Raw genomic sequence first — 23,967 nt, 5'->3', positions numbered from 1 at the left:
TGGAAGCCTGGGTCTCCAGATTGCCAGTCCTCTGTTCTTATGTGGAATAGAGGCAATGAAGTGGGAAGCTGTATAACATAAATATGCCACAGTTCATGTCCGGCAGTTGTTTTGGGCCTAAAAGTTTTATAAAAGTACAATATGCTTTTTGGAAAATTAAAAAAAATACACAAGTATAGAAAAATAATAAGTGAAAGTCTTGCCCAACCTGGCCCTTAGAGGTGACCCATATTAACATTTTGGAACATAGTCTGCTTTTCGCTCTCCTAAGTATTTGTGTGTATATAAAATCACACACACACACACACACACACAGACACATAGACACACACACACACATGCATACACACATGTACCTGTTCTGTAAACTTGCTTTTCTCCCTATATTTGGGGTTTCACATCAATATATATAGTTTATTTTGTTAAAAGCTACACAGGATTATTGTACCATAACTTATCCAGTCTCTATTGATCTATATTTGAATTGTTTATTAGGACTCTCTTGGTTGAAAGTGAGAAAATTCCCAACTCAAACTAGTCTAAGTTAAAGGGAGAATTAATTGATTCCCGGATATAACAGAGTAACTAATCACATGACCTCAAAGTCAGATATCTGCATTAAGTTATTATTTGACTCAGTTTCCTCATCTGTAAAGTGAGGATGGTAAAGTACCAATTTCATAGGGTTGTTGTGAGGAGTAAATGAGCTAAGACATGTAAGGTGCTTAGAACACTTGAAATGTTGGCTATGTTATAGAAAACTATACCTTTAAAAAAATAACCTGCTTTTTTGACTTATCCCTAACCTTATAACAATGTCATGGATATTTTTCCAAGTTAGTACATATAGATCTACTTCATTTAAAAAACAATTGTACTGTATTCTATTATACGAACATACCATAATTATTTATGTACTTCTCTAGTTAGAGACATTTAGGTTATTTCTCGCTTTCCACTCTCACAAATGATGTTGCAACATCTTTGTACACATATCCTTCTTTATTTATGCAAGTGTTCTATAGGATAAATTCATAAGATTTTAATTACTTGGTTAGAAGATAAACAGATTTGAAATGTTGAAAGGGACTGCAGAATTTCTTTCTGAAAAAGTTGTATCTATTTTCATACTTGCTGTGGTAAATGAGTGCCTGGTCTTTTCACCACCATTGTGTACTAGAAGCAGTGCTGCCCCAAATCTGCTCACTCAGTTGTATGGCAAACTCAGATTTGTATCCATCCTTTATTGAAGAATTCTATTTTTCCCCACCTCTTAAAAAAATTCTCATTATAAAAGTGATATGTAGTAATTATAATCACCCAAAGTAAAGGGTGAAAAGAATAATCCAGTAGTCTGTGGAGAGTTGTAGAATTCTACAGAAGCTCCCATAGGATAAAGGTCTTGTCAGTCTCGCTCATGTTGGCATTTTCAGTGCCTGAGACAGTGCTTAGCCCAGTGCATATCTGTTGATTGAAGGAATGCCTAAGAAGCCTCACAAAATAATGACAACAAAACCACTAACTTCCCTGAATTTCCTCCCTTCCCCCAAACAGGCAAGATAACTCAAACACAACCCACACACAAGGGAAATAAGGTTTTGACTCTTACCCAATAGTGAATTTCATTTTTTTTCTGTTACTCTGAAAAAGAGAACAACACTGAATGCCCACCCAGGTGATCTTGAACAACTCTAGAAGCGTACCTTAACCTTGGTTTCAATTTTTTTTATTGAGTATCCCCTTTGTATCTGATCGTTCACTCATTTATGCTGTGAACACATGTGGCTATCTATCATGTGCCAAGCACTAGGTATACTGTGATGAATGAAACACAGCCCTGTCCAGGCAACATTCACAGAATCATTTCAGTTTCTCCGAAAAGCAGAACTTTAATTTCTGGAAACTAAGAATCTGATGTCTGCTATAGACTATAAATTCCATGAGGTTAGAACCCATATTGTGTTCTCTACAATATTCCAAGCCTGGCAGACGGGAGGTGCTTAATATGTATTTGTGGGCTGGCTAGCTGAAGTCAGCTCTGTTCTGTTGGCTTCTCCAGTCTATGGCCAGTGGTAGGATAGCAAGAGTATTTTGAACAGGAGAATCTGAAATTCAGGCAGCAAAGCAGGTTGAACAGTTAGACATAAATCACTTGCATTCATCCTCCAAGGATGGCCCCTTTCTCACTACATGCTGGCGGTGGCTCACCCAGGCTCGGAGCCTTAAAATAAGGGGATCTACATCCTAATTTATTGGGATAGCGTTGAATAATATTTGCTTCTGAGGAAGCATTGTGTTTTGCTTGTCTTCTTTGTTTTTTAAGGTATAAAGTTATTGTGACACAGTAGGTTTTTATCTTGGTTAGGTCAAACTTTTTCTGTCTATGAAGCCCAAATATAACATACACAAACCCTTAGTGTTTGAACTGGGACAGACTTAGGTATAACTGGTTCAATGTCATTTTATAGATGAGTGAACTAAGGAGTAATTGGGTTGAGACTTGCCCCAAATGACATTGTATCTCTAGGTTTGATTGCTAGAGACCAAGCTGATAATTATCACTAATCGCTGGCTTGGCATTAGCTTTCAGCTTTGTAATTTCCTCTATCTCCCTTTAGAAGCAGGCAAAGATGGCAGAGAGCTCAAGTAGGTAGATGGGTGGTACAGCTGCCAAATTTCCTTGGGGTATGAGGAATTCTTTCTAACAGTCTCTATCAGAGTGGAGGTTCTGAACTAAGATGGTAAAGAGAAACCACAAGTCAGAACGGTTAACACTATGAACCTGATACAGGCACTTGGGACCCTGGTTGGCTTTCTGCATCCCTCGCTCTGCTGAGCTGCCTCTTGAGAAATGTGGTTCCCATCTTTTTCTCTGCCCACACATGCTCTAGAGTTGAGGACTTTGTTATTACTTTAATAAAAGACTGACGAAGTAGATCTTTTTGGACCCTTCAGGTCATCTCCATAGATTGGTCTATATATTTTCTACCCTGATATAGATTTGAATCTTATACACTTCAAAGAATAAAAATGGATTTAAAAAATAGAGCACAAAAAATAGGGCACAGACTACAAGTATGTTAACATGCAGAAATATGTAATAATAATGATCAGAGAATTTGAAACATTATTAACAACTTAATATTCAGTAGATTTTTCTGAGTAAAATTTAAGCTTATACAGCATTATCTTGAATGTACATATAATAATGGCCATTTGCAATTGCCAATAACTGGATCATTTAATCCACCAAATTATGTAACTTCCATAGGCCATCTTTACAGAAGAAAGTTTTATTTCTCTGTGTTGAAAATGGTGAAATGTCTATATATATATATACATATATATATATATGTATATATATATATATATATATATATATATATATATATTTAAAAGTCTATAGAACTATTTTCCTATAGAATTAAAGTGATCTGAGGGTCAAAATTTGAGAACTCCTGTTCCAGGGTCCCTTTTTACCTGTGACTCCTCAAACCCCTGATCAGGATCTGATCTTGGCCCACACCGAAATATCCCCTTAGTAACAAGGTCTCCAAAGAAAATAATGGATCAGATGAAGTAGCTAACGCTATGTGAAACTTCCTTCCAACTCATTCCAGTTCTTGACCACAGACCCTCTCTGACACCATACATCTATATTTATAATGTGTTGGCTACACGTTTTAGATGACACAGACAACAAATAAGGCATAGAAGAAAAGGAACTTGGAGAAATAAATGACTCATTCATTCTCAGCTCCTCCTGTTATGCTCAGATCTAAGCCTTTGTTTCTATATTCTCCATAGGTTGAGGAAGAGTAACATAATCTACTCAACATTTAGAAATCAGACTAATTACATTTGAAAGCAGTTGCCAGTAACTGCACCATTTAGACTGCCCAATTTCCTAACAATGACAAGCCATCTTTAGGTCAGGGAGTTTTATTTTTCTGTCTTGAAAATGAGATAATCAATTCAATGTGTCTAATAGTTGCATTCACTACAGTATTTGTAATCCACAGAATGGAAATTATAGGAAATTTTATGAAGTTCTATGATTTAAAGTGTTATCTTTTATGTCTTATTTTTTTTCAAAGAAAAAGGAAACCCTGTTTCTTAGTACTCTAGCAAATTCAAAATTTAGTTTTCTTGTGGAGAAAAGATCATGTTTACATGACATTTATGATAAAATTAGATTTCATAGTTCTTGTGGCTTTTTATTTCTGTCCCAAGTAAAATTTCTCCTTATATGGAGAAAGAAAAAAATTAAGGAGGAAATACATCAAAACATTAACAAAATTCGATAATTGTACACAAATTTTTCTTCAAAGAGTATGCATTATTTTGATAATTAAAATATGCCTTTTAGAAATCAGTGGTGGGGGGGAAGGCTATAATTTAAAAAGCCATAAGATGAAAAGAAATCTTATTTGAACCAACAAATCTAAGAGCCAGAAATAGCCCACCAATAATCTTTCACAGACTTTTGCCAAATGTTCTTTCCCATCACGGAATAATTTCTGGCCCACGCTGAGACACAAGAGGGCAGTGGCTCCTTGGAAACCTCGCTGCCAGCTGCTCAAACCGCTCAGCCTGAAACCAGCTAAGTGTGCGGTTCTAATTCATCGCCACTGGGGACAGTCCCATTTCACTTGTAAACTGCTTTTTAAGTAAAGGTTCTTATGCTTTGATTCTTTGAAGACATCATTTCTATGATTAAAACTGAACTAAGGGCCCAGCGGGAGTTAATACGGGGCTAAGGACATAGGTGAAAAGATGGGAAATGAAGAAATAGAAGGGAAATGAAGAAATAGAAGGGAAATGAAGAAATAGAAGGGAAATGAAGAAATAGAAGGGAAATGAAGAAATAGAAACAATTTGCAGTGGAGGTTAGGCAAATGCTCTCAGACTGTGGCTGGAAAAGCTGGAATTGGAAAAGCTGCCGAAGGAGGAGGAGGGTTCAAGCTTTGCTGACCTGAGCGCACAGCTCTGATGCAGGGACCGGTGACCAGCCCAAGAGGAGAACGCTTCTCTGTGGTGGGCGGGTTTATGAGGAAGCTTCCAACCTTTCTTCTCCAGCTTTTCTGCCTCCCAGTCCACCTCTGGTTCATTATCTTTCACCCTGACTAAAACTTCTGCCCTGGTGAGCATATGCATTACTTCAGATAATGCGTAATGTTTTTATTATTATTATTATTGTTTTTTTTTTAGCTGAGCCATCCTGCCACCTTTTGGCAGCTCAAAGTCTTTTTATATTTTTAAATATGTGTATATTTATTTAAATATACATGTATATTTTTCATGTACATTTTTTCATGCATATTTTTCATCTGTGCTTTGACTTTTGACCCCTGACTTTAATGACCTTTATTACTAGAAAAAAAGAACTCCATCATAGAGACTGAAGCTAATATGATAAACCAATAAATGACTGGGACCAAGTGCCAAGGACATCGCATAGGCCTGGCGACATGGACCAAGCTGCTGGTTAAAGGTCCCAATGTGGGCAGAATGGAAATTTTAGAATCTCATTTATTGAACCCAGCAATACATTTCTTTCTGAAGGAGAGAAGCAAGGCGGCACTATAGAAGAATTTACCATTCAAAGACTTTCAGAAGCATTCATGCACATGAAGTTGGCAATCAATAATTGTGAGTCAGATGACCTTAATTTTCAATGTGGTATGTTAGTCTTCACAGAAGTGAAGAAACCCTTTGTTTGCCAGAGGGTGATTTATTAGAAAAAGTTGTCTTCATAAACCATATATTTTGATAAAGTGCAACAAGTCTAAGCCAGGCAGAAAAACCTCTCAAAGGGAACATTTGCTAGTTTTTAGGGCTGTGTGGTTTTACATATTTAATAAATGCTTGCAAATATATTTGGAATTTTTGTTGTACTTTTTGGGATCAATATTATAATTTTTATGATAGGAAATAGCATTGTGCATGTAGAAATTCAGGGTTCAATTCTTTTTTTTTTTTTGACCGTCAACCAGAAATGATTTTGTTGTAAGTTGGGGGCTATTGTGTCTCTATTTTATGGTTTAGGAAACAGTCTGAAATTGATTAAGGGACCAGAATATATATATTCTGCCAGAAAGGATTTAAAACACCTGGATATGCATCTGCTTATGTTTGTTTTTGGGTGGATGGGTGAATGGATGAATGGATGGATGGATACTCTTAAGCCATCCTGCTACCTGTTGGCAGCTCAGCGGCTGCTCAGCTCGGGCTGGACTCGAACTGCTGTTGCTCAGAGCTCAAACTCTTGAGCGAGCTCTTAACCAACTGAGCCACTCAGCCGGCCCTTTTGATGAATACTCTTATGTCTGACAGATCATTTAGGTCAGATCAGCTGAGGCTGGCATGTGAGGTTAGACAACACCTCTATGAGGTTTAGACAGGCCAGTCTCCTGACTGTTAGAAAATATTCTGAGAGCCTATAAACCATTTTGCTATATTCAGGGATACTGACTAACACAGATAGCCAGGCATACCCCTTGCTTCACATGGAGTCCAGAAACCCTGTGGGAAAGAAGTGGAACCCAATCTAGTGTTGTAGTTTAGACACGTAGCAATTGGACTTATGAACTGTGACCCTTAAGAAAGGATTGAAAGCAGAGACAGTAGGACATTTTCTAGTAGAGCCAGCTGGACAGAGCATCTGGATTTGAGATTGTCCTGAGGGAGCAGTGTTCTAGTAGCAGCTGGTCTTGGCCATGTTGGCTTCCAGCCCCTTCAGAGACAGTGTGTGTGCCTGGGAAGAGGAGAGCTATAGTGTAAAGAAAAGAAAGAAAAGAAATAACCACGTCACTAGGAGCCACGAGCTCTGTCTTGGAAACCCTTTTCCCCTTGGCGGGGTGACTGACATGAAGTAACAGGGTCCACTGAAACAGATGGAAAGCTTTTGCGGCAGTCTGATTAAATGTGAAACTAACATCAGCTCAACCCTATGGGGACTCCTGAAACTTGGGTCACACGTGTCACATATGAGTGTGTATATGTGTAAGTTACTAATTCAACAACGCTGTATTTAGTTCATTTCACAGTATCAGATCACTTATTCTCAAATCATCTCTTTTTAAAAGAATAAAGTTAAGAACAAACCAAACTTAGTTATTGTAGATTTGTGATTCTAAACCATAGCCTGCCTCAGAATCCCCTGGAGGGCCCCACCCCCGAGCTGCTGATTCAGTGAGTCTGGGGTGGGCTAAGAATTTGTATTTCCTAATAAGTTTCTTGAAGATGCTGCTGCTGATGATCAGGGGCTATACTTTGAGAATCACTGCTGTAGGAAATTTCCTAGACCTGGAGTTTTAGCTGAAAATATTCTGGAGATCGCAACATGAGAGAGCAGCCCCTTTCATAAGATAGTATCTTAATAAGGTGCGTTCCTGGCTAGGCAGACGTTCTAAGGTTTTCCAAAGGTTTTTATATCTAATAATAAGAGATCCAAGAAGACTTCTTCTCATGCCCGCCTTCAAATCCTTCATTTGGCTTAAACCCTTCCAAAATCATATATAATGAATATTTTCAGGATTGTGTAGGCTTCAAACTTGATCGCATTATACCAGAAACCAAGGACAGTTGATATTGTTCCAATGTCTGGAAATTGAAGCCCATTGCCCAGCGCACCCCATTCTTGGCATCAAGATTTATTGGACTAAGAATGTTCAATCTGAAGGTAACTAGTTGAAAATAGAATTAGAGTAAATGTAATTAATAGTTTTATGGGAACTATGGGGCCATAGTTTCTTACCCCCAAATTTAGATGCATCACCTGAGGCATGGTTTAATACATGTTTTGAAAACATAACAGTATGTTTTAAATTAAAGCTCTTCAACAATGTCCTGGACATATGATTGTCTTACATATGGGAGCCATTCATTTATTCATTCTTTAATAAATATTTATGGAGTCTTATGCCAGGGATGGGGCTAGGTGCTATGGATACAACAATAAACAAGGACTAGGCAAGACTGTGTGGTAGTTGAAACACATTGTGGAGCCAGAGTGCTTGGATTCAAATTCCAACTCTGTCACTTGCTAGCTTGGAAATTTACTTAACCTCTGTGCCTCAGTTTCTTCATCTGTAACATGGAAATAATAACTGCACCTATCTGATAGGAGTGGAATGAGAATTAAATGAGCTAACATTTGTGAAAAGGAGAGAACGCTGTCACATCATGTGTTTTTTTTTAATTAAAAAAAATTTTAAATTAGTTTCAGCTGTACAACACAGAGCAATAGTTATACTTTTTACCCCTCAAAGTGACAACCCCCCTCCCCAATCCACTGCCCACTACCCCCCCATATCATCCATATCTATTACAATTCCATTGACTCATCATGTGTTTTTAAAAATAGTTGTTATCATATACATATACCAGCCTTGTCCTTGAGAAGCTCACAGTATTGGGAGGTAAAGAGTGACACACACAAAAAGCAAATTTCAATAGAATGTAATAAATACTATAATGAAGGTATGAGTGATGTGCTAGAGTTTCTTTGCTGCATGATGGAATACAGTAAACTCTCTGGGGGCTAGATGACATGTGGTTGCCACACACAACTTCCCTTTGTAGAACCACGCTGGAGAACATCCAGCAAGTTTTTATTCTTCCTTTTTATAGTTCCTACTATAAAAACAACCTCCAGGATGCTAATATATAATTACCATAAATGGCTTTCAAAGGCCTTCCTATCAAATTTAAATGACAGTGAAACTCATTTAGTAGACCACCTGCTTGAACTTCATAGGGCACAGGGGCAATTTATGTGAAAATAAGAATTGGGCAACTGTTCTGTAGTTTCTGCAGTTGAAACTCTGGGTGGGGCCCCAAGTGAATTAGATGTGGCAATAACCTTAGAAGTGGTGTGGCCAACATATTCCAGTTTGCATGAGACACTCCCAGTTTTAAAACTGAAGGGTCCCACTTGCTAGGAACCCTCTCGGTCATGGATGACAAAAGTTTAAAATCATTGCAACCATTTTGATAGAAAATGGAAGCTTTAAAAAGAAAATATAAAACAAATAAAATGTTAGATGTCAATTATATGTAAAAAAATTTAAAAATGAATGTTGCAAATGCACTATTTTGGGCTTCATAAAAAAATAAATAATATAACTGTTGGGCCCCTTGACTTGGAAATTGCCGGAACTATAGTAGAAATCAACAGATATTTACTGACTTTCTATTGAAGAGACAGACACCTGTTTCCATTCTTGTTAAGTTGCAATCTGATTTGGGGAACAAGAAATAAGCCAATAGAAAGTTAAATCAAAATACATTTACATACAAGTTCAAGACAATAAGAGAAATGGTTACAAAGTGGCTAATGGTCAAATCAATTTTACATTCTAGAGTTGCTATGAGAATAGAGTTCAGAGGAAAGGAAGAGACCTCACTGGGGCTGGAACATTCAGGGTCAACTTTATAAAGTGGTTCTACTTTACAATGGTTTGGAGGAAGTGTGGGGTTTTGATACATCGAGATGAAGGGAGGAGCCATTGCAGGAAGATGGTACAGCACAGGTAAATCCACAGGACTGGGAGAAGCATAAGGCAAATCCAGGGGACAGGGAGGAGGTGGAAGGAGAGGAGACAGGCGTGAGATGAAGTTAGTATTCATACGAAGTTCTGCGGCAGCAAACAGACTCTTAAGCATGGGTTAGAGGATTGTCTGTCAAAAGACCACTCTCTTTCCCTTGTATGGAGAAATACTACCTTTCTCCCTAAATTTTTCTATTTCCAAACCCTAATTATAATGCAATGAAAGTAGTTCTTTGTTTTGGTTATCTAGTGTTGAAAAACAAACCACCCTAAACTTTCTGTGGGCTTTTTCAAGGAAGTTGGCCGCCCTACGTGGCAGTTTGCTTTCCATGGAGTGCGGAGTTTGAAAGCAGAAGCTTCTAGGCTTCTTAAGTTCTAGGCCCCATTCTATTGGTTAAAGCATGTCACAGAGCCATCAAGAGTCATGAAGAGGGGACTACACAAGTGTGTGAATGCAAGAAGGCATGGCTTATGGCAGTTTACTAATGTGACAGCCTTCCACACTCTGAGGCTTCTATTGCAAGGCTCTTCAGTCAAAAACATTTTATAACACAGAGGTTTTACTTAACATTTAATTTTATGGATCTCTGCTTAGAAGAAGAAGGCAGTCAGCAATCTGCCCACAGGGAAAACATAAGCTAAACAGGAAGTTAGGTCTATTGAGTTCTAAAAGAGACAGCTGTGTAAGACTGACCAAGGCCCTGAAGCTGGGTGGGGGCCAAGCCCAGGACAGAGTATCCGGAAGGGAATCCAGTGTTTGGATTTGAGCTACAAGGGCTGGCCAGCAGCCTGCACCCTTCCGGCAAAAGTGCCCTGCGGTTCTTGTTCACATCTGCAGGGAAAGGTACTGGAAGCAGAGAATTGGCCTAGTCATCCACAGAGCACCGGCTGCTCGGCTGCTGGACCGCTGGACATGTGAGAGCACCTAGGAATTAAGTGAGATTCTGGCAAGATTGGGAAGATTTGGGGCTAGGAGAGTTGTCATGGTTTCTAGAGTCAGTCGATGCCAGATAAGTTTTTTCCATGGGTTATACTGTAGAGTTACATAGGATTGTTGACAGTAACTTTTTGCACTAGCTTTCCTTTGTCTTCCTCCCCCAACCTTTCTTCAAGACACCAGGTTCAGAGCTGAGTTTTAAACAAGCACCTATCTCAGAATACATTCTCATCAATAGTGTGTGCAGGGCCCCTCTCTTTTTAAAAATGTGCTTTTCCCCATTCACACCAGCCACCCACTCTTATCACCTGCCCCTCACAGGCATCCCACTCTGCTGTGATTGCAATGTGTTCTTAAATATATATGTATGTACGTGTGTATACACACACACACATACACATTTGTGTATGCATATGGTAAAAACATACACATTTTAAGAAAGGAAAAAACTGTATTAAAATTGTAATACTCAACATATATTGATAACAAAAGGTGAATACAAGTCACGTTTGACTTCTGCAATTACCAGAGGTGCTCCAAGTGGTTACCATCAGTGTCCAGACACTTCTGATTATGGCGAACTACTGCTTGAGAAAAATTGACCAAAGTGTACACTTGTATACATTTTTTGGCACCCCTGGGTGCATGTGTGTGTGTGTGTGTGTGTGTGTGTATTTATATATATATTTGTGTGTATATATGTATATATATGTGTGTGTATGTATATATATATATATATATATATATATATATATATATATATATAGTGTTGTTGTGCATTTGTGCTTAACATACATAAAAGCAAGAAAGGAGAAGGGGAAAGTAATAAGAAGCCTTCCAGGTGAGCTGTTTCCTCCTTCTGAGTAACTTTGCAGATATCCTACTCAACAACTTCTGCTTCCATCTTGTCAGCCAAAATCTTGCCACTTACCTGCTCGTTTCCATCTGGGAGACTGGGAAAAGTAACTGACTGTATTTACCAAATTGAGCATATTGATATTTGCAGTAAAAATAAAGGTTTATCAGGGAGGAAAAAGGGAGAAATGGCTGTAGGTAGATATCTAGCGACCTCTGTCTCCTGTAAGAATGAAGAAGGGACTATAAGAGATTTCCTGGTGTCTGGGGGTCCCTATGCAAGGATAGAGGCCAGGAAACAGGAAGGCTGGAAAAAGGAGGCCGGCTCGGCTCCATTCCATCTGCATCCATTTCCTTAAACGTGGAGATCATAAAAAATGACCACTAGGGACATTCACTATAAATGTGTTTTCACCCTAGAGGGAACATGGCTGATGATCTTGGGATAATTTTAGAAGCAAGGGAAGAGCAAGGAAGGGGTAGGGATGGGCAACTTGCAAACATGGACTACAAGTGAGGAGTACGTGGGGATTTACCCTTCACGTTTCATTTTCTTTGTACCTTCTTAGAAGTGCAACTTGCCTTCACTTGAAAATATCCTCAGTATGTTGTTTAATGCTTATAAATTAAACCCAACTTTAAAGATAACAAAGAAGTAGTTTTTGATGAATACTTTGTAAAAGTCGTCATGTAAACCCAAGTGAAGGAGAAAACAGTTAAACATTTCGAGGTGCTAAACTAAAACTCTCACTAGGATGACATGTTTAAAGACTGTGATTGTGATGGTAATTTTATGTGTCCACTTGACAGGCGGCTGAGATTAAACATTATTTCTGGATGTGTCTGTGGGGGTGTTTCTGGATAAGATTAGCATTTGAATCAGCAGACTCAGCAGAGTAGATTGCCCTCCTCAAATGTGGGTGGGCATCATCCAATCCACTGAGGGCCTGAATAAGTCAAAAGGCAGAGGAAGGGTAATTTACCCTGTTCTTTAGTTTTTCTGCCTTATTGTTGAGCTGGAACACCTCATTTCATCTTTCCCTGCCAATGGACTAGGATTTACACCATTTGCTCCTCTGGTTTGCAGACCTTTGGACTCAGATAAAATTATACCATTGGCTTTCCTTGGTCTCTAGCTTGCAGATAGCAGATCATGGGGCTGCTCAGCCTATATAATCATGTGAACCAATTCCTCATAAGAAATTGCCACAAATCAATGTCTATGTCTGTGTCTGTGTCTGTAACTATATATCTATATCTATATCTATCCTATTGGCTGTGTTTCTCTGGAGAACCCTGACTAATACAGTGATCTTTGGGGGGAACTGCTGATGTTTTCATAATCCTGATTCTGGGACGCCAGTCCCAACATTGCAAATGACTCTTGATTTCTTTTCAATGTTTTTTTAGTCTAGACATTATTCTTACACACCTATTTATTCTTTTTTATTTTTAAAGATTTTGATTGAGGAATTGGGGGGCTGGGAACAGTGCTGGAGAATTGGGGGAAGGAGAACAGACAAGTTGCTGTCGTTTTGTTCTTCAGTTTAGTTGTGGAGGACGTTGCTTCGCTGGTCCAAGCTGGCACCATCATTGCGCTCTTCCTGGGCGAGGCAGATCAGTCGCCGGCTTCTGGATGGCCACTCATGGCAGCTGATGACCGCTCACGCTGGCTGCTGGCTATATAGTAGCCCATGGCAACCCACTGCAGCAGGGGCTGCAGCCTACACTGTCGCCTTCGACTCACTGGCAGCCCAGCTCAAGGTTGAGCTGTTGTTCAGCATCTTAGCTGTAGAGGGCAGTGTCACTGGCCCTCATATGTGGGATCCGAACCGGGGCAGTCTGGCGTCCCAAGCCAGCTCTTAACCATTGCGCCACTCGGCCGGCTCACACCTATTTATTCTTGTACGTCCAGTTGTTTTTTGGGCACAGTGAAGGGCCATTTCACCCCAGCCTAGTTTCTGCCCCTGTGAAAATCCTGGGGGGTGTTACTTACCCATTGCATTTAGCACTAAAGACCTGCTAGCTTTATATGGAGATGAACTAGTGATTGAGTTGTTTCTCTGATGTAGAATCAACAAGCATTTCCTTGGCTCTTGGCAAGAACTTATGTCACCATGCCAACCCAGGGGCTGAGAAGTTGGCAGAACCATTGGCAGAAAGGTTGAAGATCAAAGAGGAGGCAGAAGTAGGAATTTACGTCACTTACATCTTCTTCCTGAATCCATTTCATTTTAAGGTGCTAAGTTTCCAAAGACACCTAAGTTAAAATCAATGACTGCACCTTTGTTTCTAAGCCACACCAAAGGTAAACGTAACTTATTCAATAACTGGGACAGAAGCACAGCTGAGATGAACTCGGAAATTGGGATCCTCTTCACCCCATTCAAGAAGACCCGATTAAATGAGAACACTGAGCTGCACAGTCTGAAAATTCTGGGACATACATTTAGATCCTGCCTGTTGTGGCCTTGTCAGAGCCATCCCTGTTTCTTTGCCTTGGAGAATGAGCTACTACTTTCTGCAGTAATTAGATGTAATTTAACAGTATCTTCTCATCAGAAAACCCAAGCCTCCGAGTGGCTTGCCTCCACACAATCCATTTGGCTCCAACAAATCTATCTTTTCTCATTGCTCTTGGCAATTGGGTGTATGTGTCTAATTTCTTCAAGCAAACTTATATGTATTACAGTTGCATAATTACATAGCTCTCTGCATCACAAGCCCAGGAAGCAATTTGGTGAGTTGGCACACGCTCCAGGGTTTACTTCTACTGTAGTCCATTTCAGCTCCCTTCTTTCTTAGAAAAGCACCGGCTAATCCAGGACGGAAAACCACTGCCAATCAGGCCAGGACAATTCCCATAACACCAAGGACTACTGCAAGGAATGGAGAGGGGGGAGGGGAGGGCATCCGTGTCCTCTTTCTCCAGTCTTCCTAGATCCAGACCAGATCCTGTTTTTCACAGGTACAGTAGGTCCTAGGCAGAATTGCTAAGTCCACAAAGAATCTGCATCCCAGGCTTCTCTATTTGCTTTTCTCTATACAGGCAGTCCCCCTCCCAATCTTTAGGTACTTGTTACTCTCTTCCACTCCACCTGCCACCTCTTATTTTAAAAATTCCTAAGCTCTTTTGGTCACCCAAGCCTTGATAGCAACTCAAAGTGTTATTTCTCCCAAATGTGCCTCCATTTTCCCAAGAGTTTGAATCTCAGGTTAAAGGAATGGAGTATTGACAATGAATATTAGGCATCACCCAGCAGAAGCAGGTGAGAAGGATTTGCAGGGAGCTGCGTGGTTCCCTAAAATCACACCATGGAGGCAAAGGTATAATCCACCTGTACCAAAACCGGACCCGTCTGCAGGCTTCTGGGTAAAAAATGCTTGACTTTGTTTTGAGTTAGATTCTGCACTGATTCCTCAGCCCTTAAAGGAGTTCTCTGTGATCTTGTAACCTTATCATTTCAAGTGATTAATGAACAAAGGTGTCTACTGGGTTTTTCCACAGGTACCTTTTCCTTACCCCCATTATCTCCTCTTCTCTGTCCCACACTCATATGAAATACGGATTAAATGGATTGGTTTATGGATTAGCTTACCCCACCCAGGGTTTACGATCATTGACTATGAAGCTTGGATAGGCATCAGATGGATGAATCCATTGGACATATATTGAGACCTTCTGTATTCCAGGCCCTGTGATAAATACCAGGGCATCAGAGATAAAAAGACACGGTCCTTAGCACAAAGAGTGTATGGTCTAGTGAGTAGACAGACATGTAAACAGGTAAAAGCTATTGTAGATTTTGATGGTTAATTTTATGCATCAATTTGACTGGGCCATGGGGTGCTCAGGTATTTGGTTCAACAGTATTTCTGTGTCTCTGAGGGTGTTTCTGCATAAAATTAACATAGGAATCAGTAGACTGAGTAAGGTAAAGCAGATTGCTCTCCCCAACGTGGGTGGGCCTCATTCAATCCACTGAAGGCCTGAATAGAATAAAAGGCTGACAAAGGGAGTATTTGTTCTCTCTTTGTCTAGTAGTCTTCAAGCTGGAATATAGGTCTTTTCCTGCTTTTGGACTTGGACTGGCACTTACACCATCAGCTCTGCTGGTTCTCAGGCCTTCAGATTCAGATTGGAACTATACCATTAGCTCTCCATCTAGCTAACTGCAGATCTTGGACTTCTCAACTTCCATAATCACACGAGCCAATTCCTTATAGTAAATCTCTGTATATATACTATTGGTTCGGTTTCTCTGGAGAACTCAGACTAATACATAGTCCAAACAAATTTCAGTGCTCGTTCTTGGGTGTGCAAGAAACAAAACACTTCTAATTTTTGCTCTAAGTAAGCTTAACTTTTGGCTTGAGCCCCCATTCTGTCTGGTGGCAGAAATGTAATTGTAATCAATTGGGCTTTCTCAGCCAATCTGATTCTGTCTCCCTTTGGTTCACTCCAGGGTTACATCTCAATCCTGAGGGCTATGTCAGGACATTCTTACGAGGAGGGGGAAAACTGGCTGGTGTCTAGGAATCAATGGCCACATTCTACCAGGCTCTTGGCTGTCCTTCATCTTTCCCACTGGAATCTCCTGGGGGTAGGGGTGGGGTAGGGGGGGATGTTATTTTCTCATTAGATTGTTGGTCAGGGGTCCAGGTAAGTATCTGCTGCTACGTTTCTTCAATCTCATCATAAGGCTTTCTCAGGCTTATCTGCTCTCTTAGTTAACCTTCACATCTCTCCCAGGGCATGGGAAATGCTTGGCTACTGTTTAACTGACTTTAAGCCTCTGGGAAAGTCAGTGGGGCTCTCTCAGGCGCTCTTGGCTTTGACACACCTTCAAGCCATTTTTACCCTGTGTCCATTCCATGCTGGGTTCAGGTAGATTCTATGGCACCGGTGTTCAGGAATAGGTTCCTTCTCTACTGGGAGACCCCAGCCAACTTGGAGGTTCTATCATTTCCCCTCACTCCACTCTCAGGCTCGGTTTGGAACTGGACACTTATCAGAATTGTTCTTGCTTCCTACCTCTGTCCAGAGGATCTTTACCTCCTCTAAAGTGGAAAAAACTTAGTCTTACATGAGCATGAGTTCTTCCAAATTTATTGATGATAGAAATATCTTACTGCCCTAAAAAATCTTTGGGATTTTAGCTTCTGATACTCAAAATCTAGATACTGATGCTTAAAAGAAAAGCTTTTGAGACTGAAAACATTTTCTCTCAAGCTACTGCCTTTGGCATGAGTTTCACCATCTGTTTTTAAACCAAAAAACTAGGAGTTGATTCTGTCTTTTCTTGTCTGCGTTTCTGCTCTATCAACCCTATGCAGAGGGCAGGGAATACAGAACATTCTCACTATTCTCAAAAGGGAGAAGGGTGGAGGTGACAGGAAATCCTGGGAATAGAAAATGCTGGATAACAGCAATGAGATCCACTAAGACCCCCACTAGGAGAGCTAAAATGAAAAGGACTGATAATAATGAGATGCTGAGAATGTGGAACAACTGTAGCAGTCACATAGATAGATAGATAGATAGATAGATAGATAGATAGATAGATAGATAGATAGATAGATAGATATTAAATATCACTGCTCTCTATCTATCTATCTTGCTTTGGGGAGTGTAAATTGGAAAACTGCTTATTGTTTTCTACTAAATCTAAGCATAAGCATATCTCATGAACCAGCAATTTCACTCTTGGGTGTGCAAGAAACAAAACCTTTTTAATTTTTGCTGTATCAACTGAGTCTTTAGATTCACCAATAGAGAAGTGCAAGACTTTTCTAGCAGTATTATTTATAACAGTAATAAGTAAAAACCGAACACGAAAAAACCCTAATGTTCATAATAGTAGAATTAATAAATTATGATAGTCACACAATGGAATGCTACTCAATGATTAGAAATACAACACTACATCTATATGTAACAACATAGATAAAACTTAAGGTCATAATGTTGAGCAAAAGGAGCCAGATACAAAAAGATATACTTTTATATGATTCCATTTATATGAAGTTCAAAAGCAGGCAAAACTAATCTATGGTATTAAAAGATTAATGGTCACCTTTAGGGGGTGTTACCTGGACAGGAAGTGCCATAAAAGAACCTACTACTATCCAATAGTGTTGGGTAATGGTGCTGCAATAGTGTACATGTAAAAATTCATTGAGCTGCACACTTTAAGTTTTCTGCACTTTTCTATCTGTAAATTATATCTTGCTATCAAAGAAAAAATACATAATTTAATATACAAAAATATGATCCTGATCACAATATGTTGTCAATGCTCTAACAGTAGTGTGTGGATGGTGCAATGGGCATGGAGGTGGAAAGACAAAACCTGCCTTGGGGAATCAGGGAAGGCTTTCACGGAGGAGGGAATGCTTGAACCAGGACTTGAAGGGTTTGTAGGCATTGCCCGCTATCAGAGTAGGGCAGAGATGATCAAACACACAAAGACAGGGAGCCAACAATAGGAACAGAGAAGCAAAGGTAGATAAGAGAAAGATTTTGGAGGCTGATGACCAGGACTTGATTGGATATAGGGTCTGTGGGAGAGAAAGGAATCTTTGATGATTCCCAGATTTCTGGTTTCAACATTTGAGTAGGTGGATATGACATCCATTGAAAGAGATGAAAATGAAGAGAGCAGGTCTTCAGGGGAAGATGAGGAGCTCAACTTGGGACATACTGAATTACAGGTACTTATAGGACATCCATTTGGAAACACTCAGTAGACAGTTGGACACATAGGTTTGTAGTTCAGGAGAGAGATTGATATTGGAAATTAAAGTTAAACTCACCTGTGTATGGTTGGTAGGTGAAGACATGGGAAAGAAAAATTTACTCAGGGAGAATAAATAGCATCAAAAGGAAAAAGTGCAAAAGAAGGACCAATAGCTGCAAGACTTAGGAGATATCCAGTAGAAAAAGAGCCTACAAAAAAACTGAAAAATGATCAGAGAGATAGGAAGAGAATAAAGAGTGAGAAGTGACATGGAAACCAGGAGAAATGAAAAAGATGCATTCTCTCTATTGAGGAGCTCACAATCCATCGAACCAGTTAGACCAGGAGGAAATGCATCTCAAGTTGCAAGGAGGGTATACAGTCTGACCAGAGTTAGATCTAGGGGTTTCTTTCTGGTTTTTCTACTTTTATACAGTTCTTCTCCCAAGGCCTAAATTCTCTTTCCATAAAACAGGCAACTATGAGATTAGCTTATTATATATAATGATATAATTATATGTAATATAATTAGCAGGGTTGTTTTCCTACATTAATGAAGTTGTGTCTATAGGATCTTTGAAGTCACAGGAAAACAGGGCAATCACATTTTCTTTCTCATCATTTTTCCATCATCTGTAAAATTAATAGCTTTCAACATTTGTTAACTTCACTCTGAACTGAAAAACGAAACTAGATCAATTTTTTGACCCCTAATTATAGCCTTTGAGGAACTAGTTTCCAATGACCACTATGATTCAGCCACCCACTTCAAATGTGTTCAAATTATTTTTCACATAATCAAATAGACAACCAAATTTTAGCAAATACAATTCTAATACTCACATTTTAAATATGAAAAATCCACACTATCTTTTGAGTATTTTTGAGTTTTAGCCCTGCAGCTCCTAGAATTCACCTATTTTTAGAAAAAATTGCCACAGTTTCAAAATGCTTTTCTTGGTACTAATAAAATATTTAGTATTATCGTTTGCTTGGGCTTATTCAATAATTTAGCAGGTCCACTTAAGGAAACTTGGACATTGTCATAAGGCATGGAGCATAAAACTGTCTGACCACTTCATGAGAAAAATTCTGAGAAAAACTCAGGCACTAGGAAGAAACATGTGAGGGTAGCTTTCCCCCCACTCCGATTTTCACCAAAGTTTAATATGATGTAAGTAGGTCTTTATAAAGCACTTATTATCATAGCATGCTTTTCTTTTGTTTTTATATGTCAGCTTGCATCATTTCTGTTATTGAGAAGTGTGCTTAGTTTTCAAGTGCATTGTATTATTTATAAATGGTGATTTTTGCAATGGCATCATCACCTACACTTATGACTATTTATTGATAAGAAACTTTTGTTTGGCCTCCCTCTGCAGAAATATCACTATCATTCTTTATGTTTGGAATAATTCAGGGCCACAATAACCCTCATAAAATGGTGCTTAAGTTGTGAAAACAAACTCCTATCAACCTAGAGATAAGTGGGTAGAATTAGCCTTATCTTTGTTGAGAGGTTTAATTGTTTGGACCAATTTGATACACCAGAGGATGTAATGCGTTTGAATGTATTTTGTAAACTACAAAATATTCTATAATTTTTGCAGCAGTGATAGGGCAGCTAGAATTGAGTCTTCACCTTGTTTAGAGTGTTTTGAAGAGCACCTATCCTCTAGTAAGCCCTCATTGAATATTTGATGAATGAATGGATGATTGAATGAGTAGATATCAATTGTCTTCCTATAAACCTTGAATTGTGGCCCAGGAATAGAAGACCAATATGAAGACTAAGATAATAGATCTGGGGATGATGAGAGGGAGATAATTGGCAGAAGACAATTTGTCAGCAGCATATGATATACCTTCGCTATTGCTTTTGGGTAATTAGGAACTGGCTATACATGTGTCCATTTGGGTAAATGGAGATAAAATACTATCCTCTTGCTCTGTATTGTAAGAACATATTTTAGGTAAGAAAGCCACACAATGTAACCATTGCCCCAGTAATTATTCCCTTAGGCAGTTGTCAAGATGGACTTGCCTTATACTGTATTGCAAAATCAAACTAAAATAAAATTTTACTTTAAATCTCCATTCTGTTACATTTACATTTTATTTCATACCCATATCACTAACTTAATATTTTAACATTTCATATGTATGTGTTTCTTTTCTTTCTTTTTAAATTTCAAAACTTAAAAAAATTCCACCCACAGTATTTATATATAAGGAGCCTGTTTCTCTCACTAACACAGCATCGTCTGTCTTTTAAATCTCTGCCAAGGAGTTATGTGAAAAATGGTCTCTCAATGTTTTAATATGCATCTTTTATTAGTAGCAAGGTGGAACATTTTCCTTTATGTTATTGCATTGGTTCTTTTTTAAAATTGAGGTATAATTGACATGTAATGTTATGTTAGTTTTGGTTATACAACATAATGGTTTGATATTTGTATATATTGCTAAATGATCACCACAAGTCTAATGAACATCCATCACCATACATAGTTACAAAAACATTTTCTTGTGATAAAAACTTTTAAGATCTACTCTCAATGTTCAAATATGCAATACAGTATTATTAACTACAGTCACCATGCTGTACATTACAAATATACTTGTACTTACAAAACTTTTAATGTAATGCATGCTTTTCCCTCAGCAGGCTTCTTTAATTTAACCAACTCTCTTACTGTACTAGAGAAAGGCCATGACCCTTGTCGTTGAGCACAGAGCTGTGCCCTGTGCTCTGACTGCAGGGCTAAGTTCTCCTGTGAAGGCTCTGAGCTATGCTGAGACTGCTAAGGGGATAAGAAAGTGATGATATTTTGAGCTGGAACCTTAACGATTAACTGGGCTTAACATATCTGAAACAGCGAAAGGGAAACAACTTTAAGCAGATAAGAGATGAAAGGTAGAAAGTTCACCTCTGGGGTAGATTGTTTTTTTCTTTGAATTTCATGTAGGACACAGGCTCTTGTTTAGCTATCTATAGTTGCATAACAATGTACTCCAAAACATAGTGGCTGCTGTCAAATGGTGGCCTGGCTGGAACCTGCAGGATGGCATCATTCATATGATTGGAGTAGGGATGGTTGGAAAGCCAGGACCCCTTTCTATATGACCTCTTCCCTATGTGGTCTGCTTAGTAGGGTAGTGACTTTTTACGTGGCAGCTCAGGGCTCCCAAAAGTTCAAAAGTAGAAGCTGCCAGGCCTTCTTTAGGCCTAGAACTGGCACAATGTCACTTCTGCCACATTCTATTGGATGAATGAATCATAAGACTAGCCCAGCTTTTGTGTTAGAGAGGACTATCAAAAAGGCTTAATACCAGGAGACATTGTTCATTGGGGGCTATCTTCAGAGACTGGCTACCACACCTCCTTCTAGAATGGATGGATTTGATATGTGTGGCCAAGGAGCTAAAATGACCTGAATGATGATGTGTAATGTACAGACAGCACATTATTTCTTATTTTTGGAACAGGTATGCATAAGTGTTGCTTTGCAAATAGCTGTTCATAGGGGATCAAGATACAAGGCTGAAAATAACTGGAGGGTTGTTTCCTTGAATAGAAGGGGATTCTGAAAAATAAACTAGATTGGGTAAGCTGTGCTTGACCTGGTGCTAGACTGTGATCCGATAGAACAGCGAATTACCTGGACCTCTTGAGAAACTGTTTGCCCAGCTGGAGCCAGGTTACCCTACCCCTCCCTAGTTGGGAATGGAACATTTCTGCTGTCAGTCATTTTGGGAAAAGGCAGGTCCTGCAACATGAGACAAGGCTGCTGAAAGGGGGCTTTACACTGGGGGTGAGTAGGCAATTCCTTCCTCTACTTGGGCCTGAACTCTTGGAAGAGGAGATGTACACAAAGACTCACTTGTGGGATCAGGAGAGAAGGGAAGTTCAGTGGCCTCAGTGTCCTATTGAAGGCTGGGGTTTAAGCAAAGCCGGGTTCCACAAGGGACTCCTGTGGAATGTCCTGCATCTGTGGAGTTTCTAGGCCTGTGTTATAATTCCCTCACGTTAACCACTGGCTTCTAGAAAGTCTTTGTTAAACACTACAACCTGTGCCTGGTTGGAAGGAAGCAGTACAAGGGAAAGCAGCAGCAACCAGAGGAAGGGCACTTCAGGAACCTCCTGCAGAGCTATGGCAGAACGAAGGGTGGCCCAGGATGGCTCAGAGATGGGGTGGTCACTACTGAGCAGGCATCACTACTGGAATGAATATGGAAGTAAGTAAACATTTTCCAGGAATTTCCAGGGGGTACTTGGTATAGAAAACATGGTAAAAAACAAACAAACAAATAAAATAACCAGATTTTCTAAAGGCAAACTAAATAAGGGCTTAAGCTGATATAATTTGGCAACAAGAAAGAAATGGGGCATTATTTGTAGTCTCTGGTAGGAAAGGCCTAGGTTTATACATTTAGTTTACAGTACATATATAAGATACATGTGTGAGTATCTATCATCTATCTATCTATCACCTGTCTATTTATCTATCTATCTATCTATCTATCTATCTATCTATCTATCTATCTAAAGAGATTTAAGAATTCCTAAAATATTTACCTATAGTAATCATTCTTGGGCATGATTCCTTAAAATTCCCCATGCAACAATTTGACAACCAAGAGAGACTTTGACACACTCAATTGTTTTTAACTTTGACCTCCCTCAATACATGATATCTGTTGAAAGTTGTAGGCAGAGTTGGCCCTCAACCTGGATCAAATACTATAAGCCGACCACCTTGGATTTTTGGAGGTGAGCTCACCTAGCTCCAGATTTCCCCTCTAATCATGCTCTGGTGATACTCATGCTCAAATTTCCCCTCCTGTTTGCATGATCCTTTTTGTGTTCTAGTACCGTATGTGGATGAATGCATGAGCTTTGTTTCTGGACTTGTACTGACATCTGAGCTCTGCCAATGCCTTTCATCCCATCATCTCACTGTATCCTTCCTGAGTTTTAGCGTTGTTTGCTTTGTGTTCTGGTTTCACAGGGGCAATTGCTTCATCATGTTTTTAAAATTCAAGATGAAATATGTGATTACAATTATTGTCTGCTTCATTATCATTCCAGTGTAAATTCTCTGTTTACCATTTAGTTTCCTGCTCTTTTTCACAGTTTTCCCTTATATTACCTTTGTATAATTTCCTGTGCTCATTTCTTTTACACTATTCATCATTGCCGGAGATGAACTCTTCCTTGATGAGGTATTTACAGAAGGTTTGTATGGAGGAGCGTCAGTCTAGCTGGAATTTTTCTTGATTTAGGGTCTTAAGTGAGTTTGTTTAGCTTTTGCGTCTCCCTAAGCAATAAAGATGAGCAGCTGTGAAGTTTTTACAAACCAATGACTCTTCTGTGTTGCCACAGAGGCAGAATTTCTTGGAAATATGGTCAGTCTCTAGTTCCTTGGAAGCCTCAATACCAAACAAAGTCCAGAGAAATTCTTCTTACCTGCAGATGTACACTTGTCCCAATACTGCAAACAAGACAGTTAGGTTTTGCCCTTTGGTTTTAAGAATTGCATCTGGATTTTTTTTTTTTTAATGGACAACTACTTTATTTTTTCCAGTTTTATTGAGATATAATTGACATATAACATTGAGCTAGTTTTAGGTGCACAGCATTTTGATTTGATATATGTACATATTGTAAAATGATCACCACAATAAGTTTAGTTAACATCATCACCTCACATAATTACATTTTTGTGTGTGTGTGATGAGAACTTTTTTTTTCTTAAGATTTTATTGGGGAATTGGGGGAGGGTACAGCGTTGGGGAATCAGGGAAGGGGAACAGACAAGTTGCTGTCGTTTTGTTCTTCAGTCTAGTTGTGGAGGACGTTGCTTCACTGGCCCATGTT

General features: G+C 39.2%; 1 long non-coding RNA gene across 1 annotated transcript in view; it reads left to right on the top strand.

Annotated features, from left to right (window-relative positions):
* The first annotated feature begins 4,908 nt into the window (after positions 1-4,908).
* The window catches only part of LOC109394365 (uncharacterized), a 77,588-nt gene continuing 58,529 nt past the window's right edge, over positions 4,909-23,967 (top strand). The window contains exons 1-2 of the long non-coding RNA XR_002126429.1: positions 4,909-5,143; positions 5,378-5,652. This is a non-coding gene — a long non-coding RNA (uncharacterized LOC109394365). The remainder of the gene's footprint in view (positions 5,144-5,377; positions 5,653-23,967) is intronic.

The sequence above is a fragment of the Hipposideros armiger genome, unplaced genomic scaffold (assembly GCF_001890085.2).
Source record: "Hipposideros armiger isolate ML-2016 unplaced genomic scaffold, ASM189008v1 scaffold_420, whole genome shotgun sequence".
NCBI lineage: Eukaryota > Metazoa > Chordata > Mammalia > Chiroptera > Hipposideridae > Hipposideros > Hipposideros armiger.
Note: the sequence above shows the minus strand (reverse complement) of the source record. Positions and strands in the feature narration are given on the sequence as shown.